Source organism: Xenopus tropicalis, chromosome 8 (genome assembly GCF_000004195.4).
Source record: "Xenopus tropicalis strain Nigerian chromosome 8, UCB_Xtro_10.0, whole genome shotgun sequence".
NCBI lineage: Eukaryota > Metazoa > Chordata > Amphibia > Anura > Pipidae > Xenopus > Xenopus tropicalis.
In genome coordinates, this window is record NC_030684.2 from 131,994,570 (window position 1) to 132,008,542 (window position 13,973).

Below are 13,973 nucleotides of genomic sequence, written 5' to 3' on the forward strand. Positions count from 1 at the left end.
GGGAAACAATTCTGGTCTCTGACACTGGACCATAATTGGGCCGGGTGCATTAACAGCAAATGGGACACACCGCAAAACCAAACCATTCAAATCTTGGGGTTGGGCGAGGGTCTGCAACGTGTCCCAATGCTGCTTGGTGCTGCCTCGGCTCCAGCCCCAGCTCCATTTGTGTCCAAAAAAAACAAGTGCCAAATATTTGTAACATAAATACTTTTAATCTCCAGTAATATTTCTGAACTAGGAATGTAGAAGTTAAACAGGAGTTACTGGTTTGTGATGTGTTTTAGCTTTTTTTTTTTTTTTTAAACACTAAGTGGACAATCAATCAAGTAGAATGGGTGATGAGTCTGGAGATATATATATATATATATATATATATATATATATATATATATATATATATATATATATATATATATATATATATATATATATATATATATATATATATATATATATATATATATATATATATATATATATATATATATAATTTAAACACACACACTCCCTATATATAATATAAGCATTAATTCTCTGCTTTCCATCTGCTCACAGACATGGAGGTAACCACACAAGCATTATAGGCAAAGGTTTGCTTTGTTGGGCAATATCAAATTACCACTTATAATTAAAATAAAAATCTCCAACTCGTTTAGCTATCTACTGTATCTGCTGCCTTTCCCCCTCTGCTAGGCCCCGGCCTGTGGTTTCTAGGAACATGCCAAAGACAGTCATTGTTTATTGGGCCTGTGGGGGGCTGTTTGGGCCTCTGGGTACTTGTAATGCCAGGGCCTATCAGTTCTACAGCCCTCTGAGTACATCACCGGTCCTGGCTAGGTTCTTGGTGTAGGGGCATGTTCTATACCCAGCATGGCCATTTTATACATGGAGCCAAAGGGTGTATTTATAAAGCTGTGTGTAGTGTATAGCTTCTGGTGTAAAAAAAAAAAAAAAAAAAAGCTGTTACCCTAAAATAGCTGCTTATTTTGCCCCAGCATTTGCACTTCTGGTATGAAAAAAAACAAATGCTGCACGCCTTTTATAAATATGCCCTTTGCTTGCCTTTTAGGTCCGAGGTGGTAAATGCCTGAACACTAAAACATAAAAATACCTCAGTGGAATAGCGGCAGTGTCAGAAGTGTGCGTGTGTGTATAAACATATATGTATATGTGTGTATATATACACCCCTGCCAGTGGTATTATGTACATAAATGCCCCAATGCAAGCAGCATTAAAGTGGAGTTAAACTGGAATTTATTATTGGGTGGAGGGATGTTGCTTTTAATAGCCGGTCTGTTTGCATGTGGGATTATGTGTTGATGTAGCAGTGCTATATTTATATGAAGAAGTCTGCTCCATCTGTGTTGGGGATATATATATATATATATATATATATATATATATATATATATATATATATATATATATATATATATATATATATATATATATATATATATATATTATATTCTCTGTGTATGGGGCCCAGAATAAGTCTCCTCCTTTGGAATGGATTGCAAATTCCATATTGTGCAGAACTCTTCTATCTGACCTGTTCCTTCTGCCTATTACCCATAGTGCCACAGTATCAAAAGCAGACCTGTTCCTCCTACCCTATTACCCATAGTGCCACAGTATCCAAATCCAACCTGTTCCTATTACCCTTAGTGCCTCTGGTGTGTGTGTGTGTGTGTGTGTGTGTGTGTGTGTGTGTGTGTGTGTGTTCAAACCAACCTCTCCTTGTGACAAACACAAGCCGAATCCGTTTGTTTTACATCTCCATATCCTTGATTGGTTGTCCTTTTATTCTAACCCTAGGGACTTTTTCCTTTACTCTTTCTTTGAAACAGAGGGGTCAGGTTTAATGGTAGTGTTCTTTCCTCCCCCTCCAATGCCCCTTGCTTTGTGTTCCCCTGATGTATAGAAGTCGCTCTTGGGTGGGAGCGTACGGGGTTCCCTTTCCCTCCCCGCTGATTCAGGAAGAAGTGACGTATGTACATAACTGTAAACTAGCTGATCTGTGCAGTGCCTTTAGACGTTCCAATTTCTATAAAGTCATCAAAAAAAAAAATTTACAACCTTTTTTTGGCATATATATTATATATATATGATGTAATGTTATATAGAAATATATGTATAATATACATATTTTCCCTGGGGTATGTGATAGCTCTGTATTTTGTATGGAATTTGAAAGTAAAAGTATTTTACCTCGGACATGAGATTAAACAAAAAAAAAAAAACCAAGTTAATAAAGTTCCCTTTTCCATAAGTTTCTTTGTCTGTGTTGTTTTGTGATTATAGATATACAAAGTATTGTGGTTTTGTTTGCTCTGACTTATTAAGGTTTCTCATGTTTCGGAAGTAGTTTAACCCATATGTGGTTTAGTCCTGCTCTTGACCGGCCACCCCTTACCCTCATAGCGAGCTTATGGATGTGTGACGGTATGTTCCCTGTGCAATGGGTATGTGCGGCACATTGTCGCCAAATCCAATAGATTAGAAATATATCAAGGGTCTTGCCCTCCCTTAGCAATTGATTAAAGAAGAACCAAAGAATAGAAATGCCATATTTTATATACTGAACTTGTTGCACCAACTTAAAAGTTCAGCATCTATATAGTAATAATGATCCAGGTCTCCACAGGGGGCACCATAGTGGATTTTACCAAAAGTGTCAGTGGCACTGCACATGCTCAGTGGGCTGTGGGCAGCTGTTGAGCTTAAGGGTCGTCACACATTATTAAGCACAAAATGAGGTTCAACTGTCATATGGATGCTACAGGGCTGGTTGTTGGTAAATGGCAACTTGGCAATCTATGCAAATAGCATCAGAATGTAATAATCGGTGTTATTTATTATATGTGCAAACACCGTATATAGTGGGTGGGTCCCTAAGCTCAGGTAAGTGCCAGCAGCACAGAGTATGGGCAGGGAATCAGCAGAAAAGAAGATGGGGGGGCTACTGGGGCATATTGACATGATATAAATGTGAATTAAACTCTATCATTGTGTTTATAAAATGTCACATTAATGCTTGAATCGTTTGTACGAAAATGTAGAGTTTACATTCGAAAATCCCAAATTTTTTGAGCTGAAAGTGTTGTTAAAGCTTGAAAAATTTGAGTTTAAATGGACGTACATTTCCATGAATCCCATTTATTTTTCCCAAACAGGAATCGCTTCAGCAGCCATTTTAGGAGCATTGGCGCTCATTCTTGCAAAACAATAATGTGTTTAAGTTTCACTTGAAACTGGGTGAAATAGAAAAGAATTTGTGAAACATGATGGAAGCGCATAAAGGTGAAAACAAAATAAATTTATATATATATATATATATATCAGCTCGAAAAATTTGGGATTGTACATGTACATACATACATTATATTTAATTTTTTATATTATAGTTCAGTACGTTTAAAAAGCCATGAAGAAGACCAATAGTGCACTTGTGCAAAATATGAATGGAGTTGAAGTGTGCAGTATGGTAAGTGTCCTCCACCAACTGGGTTTGGTAGGTTAAAGCATTCACCAGACCTGGATTCCAGTATGGATACATTTTGATAGGAGCAATGGGCGAGTCCTCAATTAGTTGTAAAACAAGAGAAAGCAAAATACCATAGTAATGTTTATTAGAATAAAACCCTACACAATACAGGCTACTTACAGAATGGTAGTATGGAACAGACGTATCAAAGTGAAGCTCAACGCGTTTCGCATAATTGTCGTTACGCTTCCTCAGGAGCCAAATAAGTGGTTTCTCTTATGATGACTGCTGGTGAGTGCTTTAACCTACCAAACCCAGTTGGTGGAGGCCCATTCCAAGGGGGTTTGTCAAGAGGAAGCTGCAAGCAACACTTCTAACACTGTACAGAAGGGTTGTATTCTTCACAGACCACCTATAGCGCTGAGTACCATTTGCATTACATTAAATAGAAAACAATGATGAGATTAATTTTCCGCTTGGAAAGGTGTGAAATAGAAAATAATGATGGGAATAACTTCCCCTTGAAACAGGGTGAAACTGAAAACAATAAAGGGATTAACTTCTCCTTGAAACTGGGTGAAACTGAAAACAATGAGGGAATTAACTTCTTGAAAATGTAAAGGCCAGGCTGTCACTGACTATTCAATTCCTGTTCTATTCTAAGCCTCCATGGGACTCAATGGTCCTCTACAGATAAACCTGCCAAATTTTACATTTTCAAAAAAAAAAAAAAACCTCAATTTTCAAGAAACAATATCAGAAAAATAGAGTACTGGCACAAACCCATTGTTAAATCTTGAAAATATCCAAGAAAAATCGACATTATCTCAATATTGTTTAGTAAGTGTGCGTATCATTTCTAGGCTACTTCTTTAGTTAGGCTTTAGTTCTCCTTTAATCCAGGGCTCTTTACTATACCCACTTGTTACCCCCAGGCAAGCATCTTATCTTCCCATAGGGGCCACTATGTTTCCGACCCTGTTATAGTCTCCCAAGCCTGCAGTATACAGTTGGGCCACTAGAGGCAACAAGGGGCAAGTTCAGGCCTCAACTTTTCTTCTCTTGACCAGACCGCTTCTAACTTTTACTACGTTATAGAATGACCTATTCTAAGCAACTTTTCAATTGGTCTTCATTATTATAGTTTTTCAATAATTTGCCTTCTTCCAAATCTTTGCCATTCTAAAATGGGGGTCACTGACCCCGGCAGCCAAGAAACGCTTGCTCTGTGAGGCGACAGTTTTATTGTTATTGGTACTTTGTGTAACTTTCTTTTCTATTCAGGGCCTCGCCTACTCTCGTCCAAACCGCTCCCTGGTTGCTAAGGTAGCTTGCACCCTAGTACAGTAAGTTCAGTGTATAAAATACACCATTTCTAGGCAGATTCTCCCCAATAATCTATTTAGTAAGTCTTTCTAATTGGCTCTGAGCCGTTTGTAGGCAGATGCTGCTCGTATGATGGGAGAGAGCGTGAGGCTGGGGCGCCGTGGGGCCGTTTCCGTTTCCGTGCTCGCTCAGGGGAGACATCACAATCGCTGCACGTGCCGCCGCTATTGATCCCACAGATTACTCCATTTCGCTGCTATCGATCAGGTAATTGCTTGATCTCAGATCTCATTTAGATGTTACGTTGCTCTGCTATTGCTTTTCTCTGTGTCGGTTCGTCTCGCTGCCTCCGCTCCGCGCAGCCCATTCCCTAATAACAATAGCAGGGTGGCTGCTCCGGCTCGCCAGGGGCCCACGGGTGGGTAATTACAAAGTTCAGGGCTTGATGTTTTAAGAAATTGGCCTTTTTTTTTTTTTTTTTTTTTTTAAGTTTAACTGCCATTGTTTGGGGTAGAGGATGTTGCTTTTGCTTCGTCTATCAGCGCTCAAGCACCCTCTGTCCAGCACCCTATTCTTTAGTCAGATGGGTGCTGCTTCAAGGCTTTTAAAGGGGAAATATACCAAGCCTAGGGTTTATATTTCCATAAATATGATCAGGGTATATTATTGCAGCACACACCAAAACGTCATACTGATAGCAGGGCCATGTTTATATATAGGCACCCCAGGGGCCTGTGCCAAGGGGGCCTGTATTATTGCTAAAATGTTATAAATAAAACACCCCCAGCTGCTGCCAGGTCATACCAAAGTGCAGCTGAAGATTGTGCTAAAAGTAGTATGGAGTGGGATTGTGCCTGGGCCCCCCTCCTGTTGGAGACACAATGAAAGGTTTTATATTTAATTTTGAAACTAGCCATATTCTTCATTTCCCAGGGTGCCACAGCCATGTGACCTGTGCTCTGATAAACTTCAGTCACACTTTACTGCTGCGCTGCAAGTTGGGACTCCTCCAGTTACATGGGAGTAGGAGAAACAATAGGTTAGCTGAAAGCAGTTCTAATGTGTAGCACTGGCTCCTTCTGAAAGCTCAGACTCAGGCACACTTTACTGCTGCGCTGCAAGTTGGAGTGATATATCCCCCCCCCTCCCAGCAGCCGATCAGCAGAACAATGGGAAGGGAGCAAGATAGCAGCTCCCAGTAGGTATCAGAATAGCACTCGATAGTAAGAAATCCAAGTCCGGCTTGGGACTCCTCCAGTTACATGGGAGTAGGAGAAACAATAGGTTAGCTGAAAGCAGTTCTAATGTGTAGCGCTGGCTCCTTCTGAAAGCTCAGACTCAGGCACACTTTACTGCTGCGCTGCAAGTTGGAGTAATATCCCCCCTCCCAGCAGCCGATCTTTTACTATACAGGTATGGGACCTGGGATTTTCTGGATAAGGGATCTTTCTGTGATCAAGTACAGGTACTGTTTTATTATTACAGATAAAAGGGAATCATTTTTTAAAATTAGAATTATTTCTTTATAAAGGAGTCTATGGGAGATGGCCTTTCCGTAAGTCAGAACTTTCTGGATAATGGGTTTCCAGATAAGGGGTCCGATACCTCTATTTTATTTTTTGGGTTTGTAAGCCCATTAAAGTTTCTTTTCTGCAGTTCTGGGATCCTATCAGTCCTGCCCTGCTTTATGGCTGAGATTCTAGCTATCTGTATAACAGAGCATTCTGTCACAGTGGCACAGATCCTATCCCCCCCCCATTGTAAGCAGCAGTCCTGCCCTGCTTTATGGCTGAGATTCTAGCTATCTGTATAACAGAGCATTCTGTCACAGTGGCACAGATCCTATCTGATCCCCCCATTGTAAGCTGCAGTCCTGCCCTGCTTTATGGCTGAGATTCTAGCTATCTGTATAACAGAGCATTCTGTCACAGTGGCACAGATCCTATCTGATCCCCCCATTGTAAGCAGCAGTCCTGCCCTGCTTTATGGCTGAGATTCCAGCTATCTGTATAACAGAGCATTCTGTCACAGTGGCACAGATCCTATCTGATCCCCCCCCCCCATTGTAAGCAGCAGTCCTGCCCTGCTTTATGGCTGAGATTCTAGCTATCTGTATAACAGAGCATTCTGTCACAGTGGCACAGATCCTATCTGATCCCCCCATTGTAAGCAGCAGTCCTGCCCTGCTTTATGGCTGAGATTCTAGCTATCTGTATAACAGAGCATTCTGTCACAGTGGCACAGATCCTATCTGATCCCCCCCATTGTAAGCAGCAGTCCTGCCCTGCTTTATGGCTGAGATTCTAGCTATCTGTATAACAGAGCATTCTGTCACAGTGGCACAGATCCTATCTGATCCCCCCATTGTAAGCAGCAGTCCTTCCCTGCTTTATGGCTGAGATTCTATCTGTATAACGGAGCATTATCTTAGCTGAAACCTGTAGTTAATGAGCAGACTGGCATAAGAAAGCCGATGGAAACAATTACTTTTTATAATGTCATTTTATGACAAACCTACAGTAACAAAACTCTCCCCTCACTGATTAGGCATGGATGCAAATGAAATAGGTATATGGAAGATATATTTGGGGTGATAAAGCATCATACTTTATTGTATAAATAAATAAATAACTGCTATTAAGCATCAGCACTAATTTAACTCTCGTTTCCTTCGTTGTTAGAGAAAGAGCAAACTCTTCTCATGGAGTAATTGATTGGCCACTCTCAGCCCCAAGGTTCATTAAGGTCTCCTGCAAAGGTTGGTTACCCTCTGTTCTCCTATAAATACAGGAGGGTGGGGAAGCGCCGACGAACTGACACCTAAATCTGAGCCGAATGGATTTATCAGTCAGTCTGTTGGGCTGGATTGCTATTGATCCTTCACCTGTCACTTCTCATTGGTGCTAATGGGAGCTGAAAAGCCTTCAGAAACCAGAGATGGGGCCCTGGCTGCTCTGCAATGCAATCGGCCTCCTCGGCCTCATTTTTATTCTGGGCATGGGTTTGCCCGGGCCACGGTTCTGTACACTGGAAATTAACCCTTTCCTGCCTTTCTTAGCCAATGGCCCGTTTTTAGGTTCACCCCAGCCTGGAACTTATATTCCATTCTGTGCCACAGCCACACTTGTATATGCACCCCCAGACTTTCTGCTAAACTGTTTCACTCAGCTCCTAGGTTCATGGCACCCAAGGTGTATTCTATGGCAAACCTGATGGACTGCGAGACCTGATTGGGTGATTCGCGCCTCATTAGCAACAGACCTTAGGCGCAGTCTAACAGACTTTACATAGTTGCCCAAAGCACAAGGCTAGAAGGCAATCTCTTCAAAGCTGCTTCTTCCATTTATATCCTTTTTACTTCTAAGGCTGGGTTACCCTTCAAGTCACTCCTGGCACTTACCTGCTGGCAAACCATAGGACCTTAGGATGGGGAAACCTGTGCAGTAGCACCTTTTAACTGGATCCAAGAGATACACCTCCCTGTGTTCCACTGCTATTTACTGACTGGCTAACAGTCCTTACAGTAGGGAAGCACCAAATCTGCTTTTTGGAGGTTTGGTTTAGTGTATCCCTACTTTAAGGGCCCTGACGCAAGATTAGTCGCCCGCAATAAACCTTCCTCTACCGTGGTTGACTTATTTTATTCCAAATGCCTTCCCGCTGGCAATAATGTAAATCACTGGTGGCAAAACATATGTGCCACTTTGGCTTTCTGAAGCCGCCCAATGTTGTCTCACCAGGGAACTTTAGGCGACTTTCGAAAGCCAAAGCCACATATGTTTTCCCACCGGCAATGTAAAATTAAAGGCATTGGAGGAGATTTGTCATAAGCGACTAATCTCCTCATGTGTCCGGGCCCTAAAGTCCCCCCCCAATTGCTCCCATAATGCCTAGGGAGTGCTAAATTTCCAAAAGTACCTACCAGAATATCCACCCTCCTCCCATGTTGTGCCCCTTTAGTGCTTGTGATGAGCCCCTAGTCTTTGCGGTACTCATAATAACCGCTTACTCTGGCATTTAACTAAGCTTGGGCCACCTCCTGGGCTTCTGCTCTGAGTTGGAGCGTGGGTTCCTACTGGCCAAGCCGTGTAGATGCACATTGCTTTTTGCTTCTCAGGACTTTCTCCTTTTCACAATGGCTACCAGGGCAATTGATAGAACCTCTGGCTCCTCTTCCTATTGTGGGGGCCAAGTTTACTGTTTGCTTAGTTTATATCCATTTGCCACGAGCCTTTAATTACAGTGGAACTGCTGCCCCTCTGCCCCTGCCCAATCTTTCCTACTCACTGTCCAGGAAACAAACAGCAGAATTTCCAGTTTATAAAATCAGCTCAAAGTTACGAGGGGTTGTTTTGCTGCCCCTGGTATCCCGCTCCACTCCTTTTCTCCTTGGCTCGTGGCAGTGTTGGCACTAACTTAACATGGAGCCCTAAAGCAGGAGTTCCTTGGAGAAAGTTGGGAAGCAGGAAACCCACAAAGGACTGCTAGTTAGTTATAGGTTAGGTCTTATGTTCATAGAGTTCAGGGGTAAAACAGTTGAAAGTTCCTCACCATGATGGGTAGAGGCTTAGTATCCTGCTGTGATCCAACAGTGTAGGTGCTCAAGTGTGTAAGATTATTGAAGAAGATGAAGGTTGAAGGCGGCCATACATGGGGCTATTGGGTACACGCTTCAACCCACACACAGAGGGGCTTATTTATATGCATTTAGGCAGTATCAGATGTTCAGCTTTTTTTCAGCCAGTTGCAGGTTAATTGGTTAATTATTATTGCCCAGGATCAAATTTGCCCAGTGTTAGTAAATGTGCCCCAAGTATGGCCACCTCTCTATTGTTCTGATCGTCAGTGCTCTTGGAATGAAGGATGAGAACAGAAGGAAGTACAGGGGAACTGCTCTTCACTTTCCCATCAAATCTGCACTGATATTCTCGGGATGTGGCTATTGGTCAGGATCAGTGGGCCAACATACATGTTTTGTACATGGCCACTTTCAGAGCTCAACTTACACATGACCATTTATATTAAGTGTGTCAGAGTAAGTAATGCCAATCTGCAACTAACCACCGACTGCTTAAACATTCTGTAACCGCAAAACTATTTCTCAAAAGCCCATAACTAAGTGCCTTTGGGCACAAAACTTGTAGGGCCATTAGGTGTCCATTTTTTTTATTCAACTTTAATAAAGAACATTTTACCTTTATTTTGTCGCCCTGTGGGTTCCTAGAGTGCCTGGAAGCCCCTCTTTGGCCTACTGGTGAAACAGCCCAGTGGAGAAAGAGGACTTTAGTCCAACAGGGGGCCAATATGACATCCGTAACTAGAAAAGGCTGCCATGGCAACTTGGTGGAGGACAACAAGGGTGAAGATACACTGAGCTAATAGTAGCAGCTACTTTTTTTTTATAGGTACTAAACTCCAGAAAATACCCTGCCATAGACAATACTAAGAATTGCTTCTTCTAAAACACACACAGAGACAGTTATCAGTATCAGCATTGTTTATGTTATTAGCTGTAACAAGTAGCTGCTACTAGTAGCTTCATGTGTCTTCACTCCAAGAGAAACAATTAGGTTGGGGCTGCATCTCATCTGGATATTTATCTTCAGCATCAAAAATTTCTGGTGCGCTCAACAGTTCTCAAGTTGTTTTGCCATTCAATTTAATGGGTACTGAATACAAAAAAAAAACCTGCTGCAAAGATTCCAAGAAATATTAAGGAGAATCTTTCAGTTTCCATAAATTCACCCCTTGGTGTGCGTATATTGTGGGGTGTGGGACAAGCCTCAGAGGACTTCATTGTTGTTGAAATCAGGCCAATTTAGTATGGTTGTGTAGCCATGCCATGGCAGGTAAGGCATTGCCATTGACTTCTACAGCTTCAGCATTGCATCATACTGTTACATAAGCTGGGGCTGAAGAAGACCACTGTCCTTAGTAGAAGGGCCATCTTCACTTTTCATCACATTCAATATACCCCTCAAAATGGCTCCTTGGCTGTGGCAAGAGATTCTCCAAATCCTGTGCTACTTTAGAATAAACAACTACAGGGTCGAACTGGGCTGCATGGGACAGCGGGAAAAAACCCCGATGGACCCTGGTGGCCCAGACCCGACCCAACCCTTGCCAGCGCTCCCCCGGCCGACCGCTCCTCCCCTGATGCATTAAACTTATGCACGCCCAGGGAAGGATGACGCGTGGGGGCCCCTGCGGGGGGTAAGGAGGTTCAGCAGGGGGGTTAGGGGGTGTGGGGGGCGCAGCCGGCGGGGGGCCCCGGTGGGCCCTGCACCCCCCAGTCCAATCTTGAACAACTAAACGTCCACCAAGAACCCTTCCTTGCTCCTCTGAGAAGCCGCCTTACATAGTTACATAGTTCACTTTTTGTTCAGAAGCTTTTCAGATTGGAGTTTCAACAGCTATCTGGTTGCTAGGGTCCAAATTACTTTAGCAACCAGGGTGTGGTTTGAATGAAAGGCTGATATATGTATAGGAGAGGGCCTGAACAGAATAATAAGTTATAAAATGTAACAATAACAATAAACTTGTAGCCTCACAGAGCAATAGTTTTTTGGCTGCCGGGGTCAGTGACCCCCATTTGAAAGCGGGAAAGAACAAGAAAGCAAATTATTTAGAAATCTAAAAGAAATAATTAATGAAGACCAATGGAAAAGTTGATCAGAATTGGCCATTCTATAACATACTTAAAGTTAACTTGTAGGTGAACCCCCTCTGTATAGGAAGCAACTTGGCAACTCCCCCCCCATATGTATCAATACAAATACACATTGGGCTATACCCTCACTCTATCCTGTCTGTTCAACCCTAAGTATAAATAGGATATATTTCAGCGCTAAATGATACCCGCATACGCAGAGCCCTATCAGGCAGTGCCACAAATATGATGCTTTGTATTCAATTCAAATCGTTCCCACTCAGGACCAGGAACTGAGCGCAAATGTCATTTTGGCAGCTTCTCGGCGTGATTAATGGGGAATAATACAGGGAAGAGTGGGTGCCTGGTTAGCCCACAGCAGGTATTGATGTTTGGATGGAGCGCCCCGGCCGTGTAAGGGTTAAACCCTCTGCCTCCAAACCACATGGCATCTCCTGGGAGCGGAGGAGACTGGGTTATCATTTTAAGCAACTCTAATGCACCGTGTGATGAAATCTGCCATTCGCTTGTGACAGACACACCGAGAGAGGACAGTTGGGATTTCTCACATACCTCCTGACAAGGTAAGGCTCTCCTAATCCTCTTCCCAAAGCTTGCCTTCCTCTCGCTGCTGTCAAAGGGCAAAGGGGCTTGTGCTTAGATTGCAAGCTCTTCGGGGCAGTTTCAGCTTTCCTAGAATTCTTTTGGTACTTATTCATTTCTCAGTGTTTGTAACCCATCAGCTGTACTTGCACCCACCCTTGGCACTCACACCCCCCCACCCACACTCTGCCAAATAGCACCCTACAGAGCTAATGCCTCCTAGTTACCCGGCCAAGCAATCTGGGTCCCGGAGATGGGGGGCTGGAGCTTAAGCCGCACAACTTTGTCCCAAAAATCACCTTATCTCTTGAAATGAATTATCTCTCAATATATATACTCCTGGGATATATACATCTAAATCTATCATTTATCATCTATCCATCCATGTATTGCTCTATCGATTGCTCTGCCTGTCTATCTTTGTTTGCTTTATCTATTATTAGCCAGCTAGTCTTACTGCCTATATCTCTGCCTTACTGCCTCTATCTCTGCCTTACTGCCTATATCTCTGCCTTACTGCCTATATCTCTGCCTTACTGCCTATATCTCTGCCTTACTGCCTATATCTCTGCCTTACTGCCTATATCTCTGCCTTACTGCCTATATCTCTGCCTTACTGCCTATATCTCTGCCTTACTGCCTATATCTCTGCCTTACTGCCTATATCTCTGCCCTGCTGCCTATATCTCTGCCTTACTGCCTATATCTCTGCCTTGCTGTCTATATCTCTGCCCTGCTGCCTATATCTCTGCCTTACTGCCTATATCTCTGCCTTGCTGCCTATATCTCTGCCTTGCTGCCTATATCTCTGCCTTGCTGTCTATATCTCTGCCTTGCTGTCTATATCTCTGCCTTGCTGTCTATATCTCTGCCCTGCTGCCTATATCTCTGCCCTGCTGCCTCTATCTCTGCCTTACTGCCTCTATCTCTGCCTTACTGCCTCTATCTCTGCCTTACTGCCTCTATCTCTGCCTTACTGCCTCTATCTCTGCCTTACTGCCTCTATCTCTGCCTTACTGCCTCTATCTCTGCCTTACTGCCTCTATCTCTGCCTTACTGCCTCTATATCTGCCTTACTGCCTCTATCTCTGCCTTACTGCCTATATCTCTGCCTTACTGGCTATAGTAGGACATGCATTTATTGCTCTCACTATTGTTCTATCTATTATCAGCTATCTTTGTTTTGCTTTCTTACTCTTTGCTCTATCTGTCTGTCTGTCATCTATCTGTCATCTTTTTTTTTTTCCTCTATCATCTACCTTTTTCTGCTCTTTCTTACTCTTTTATCTATCATCTATCTTTGTCTATCTATCATCTATCTATCTATCATCTGTTTGTCTATCTAACTATCAACTATTATCTTTTTTGCTCATTCTTACTCTTTTTCTATCTATCTATAGTATTTATCTATCATCTATCTACAGTGTCTGTCTGTCTGTCTGACAGACAGATGGAGCAGAGAGTAAAAGAGCAAAAAAAAAAGATTGAAAATAGACTGACAGATGATAAATAAATGATAGATAGATACTGTAGATAGATAGACAAAGATAGATAGATACTGTAGATAGATGATAGATAGATGATAGATAGATAGATGATAGATAGATAGATAGATACTGTAGATAGATGATAGATAGACAAAGATAGATGAAAGATAAAAGAGTAGAAAGAGCAGAGAAAGGTAGATGATAATAGAGGATAGTTAGACAGACAGACAGACAGATAGATGGAGCAAAGAATAAAAAAGGGCAAAATAAAAAAAAGAGATGATAGATAGATTAGATGATTGTCTATCTATCTATCTGACTATCTCCACCATCTATACATCTCCCTCTTTTGAGTCATTGTCTATTTATTCTATATCTCTATCTAATCTATCTATCTGTCTTTCTAATCTATAGGTG

At 42.3% G+C, this 13,973-nt stretch overlaps 1 long non-coding RNA gene across 1 annotated transcript; it reads left to right on the top strand.

Moving 5' to 3' along the window:
* Window positions 1-4,788: 4,788 nt before the first annotated feature.
* LOC108648398 lies at window positions 4,789-10,017 on the top strand. Its single transcript, XR_001925242.2, has 2 exons — window positions 4,789-5,084; window positions 7,499-10,017. It is a non-coding gene; the product is annotated as an uncharacterized LOC108648398 (long non-coding RNA).
* Window positions 10,018-13,973: the final 3,956 nt, after the last annotated feature.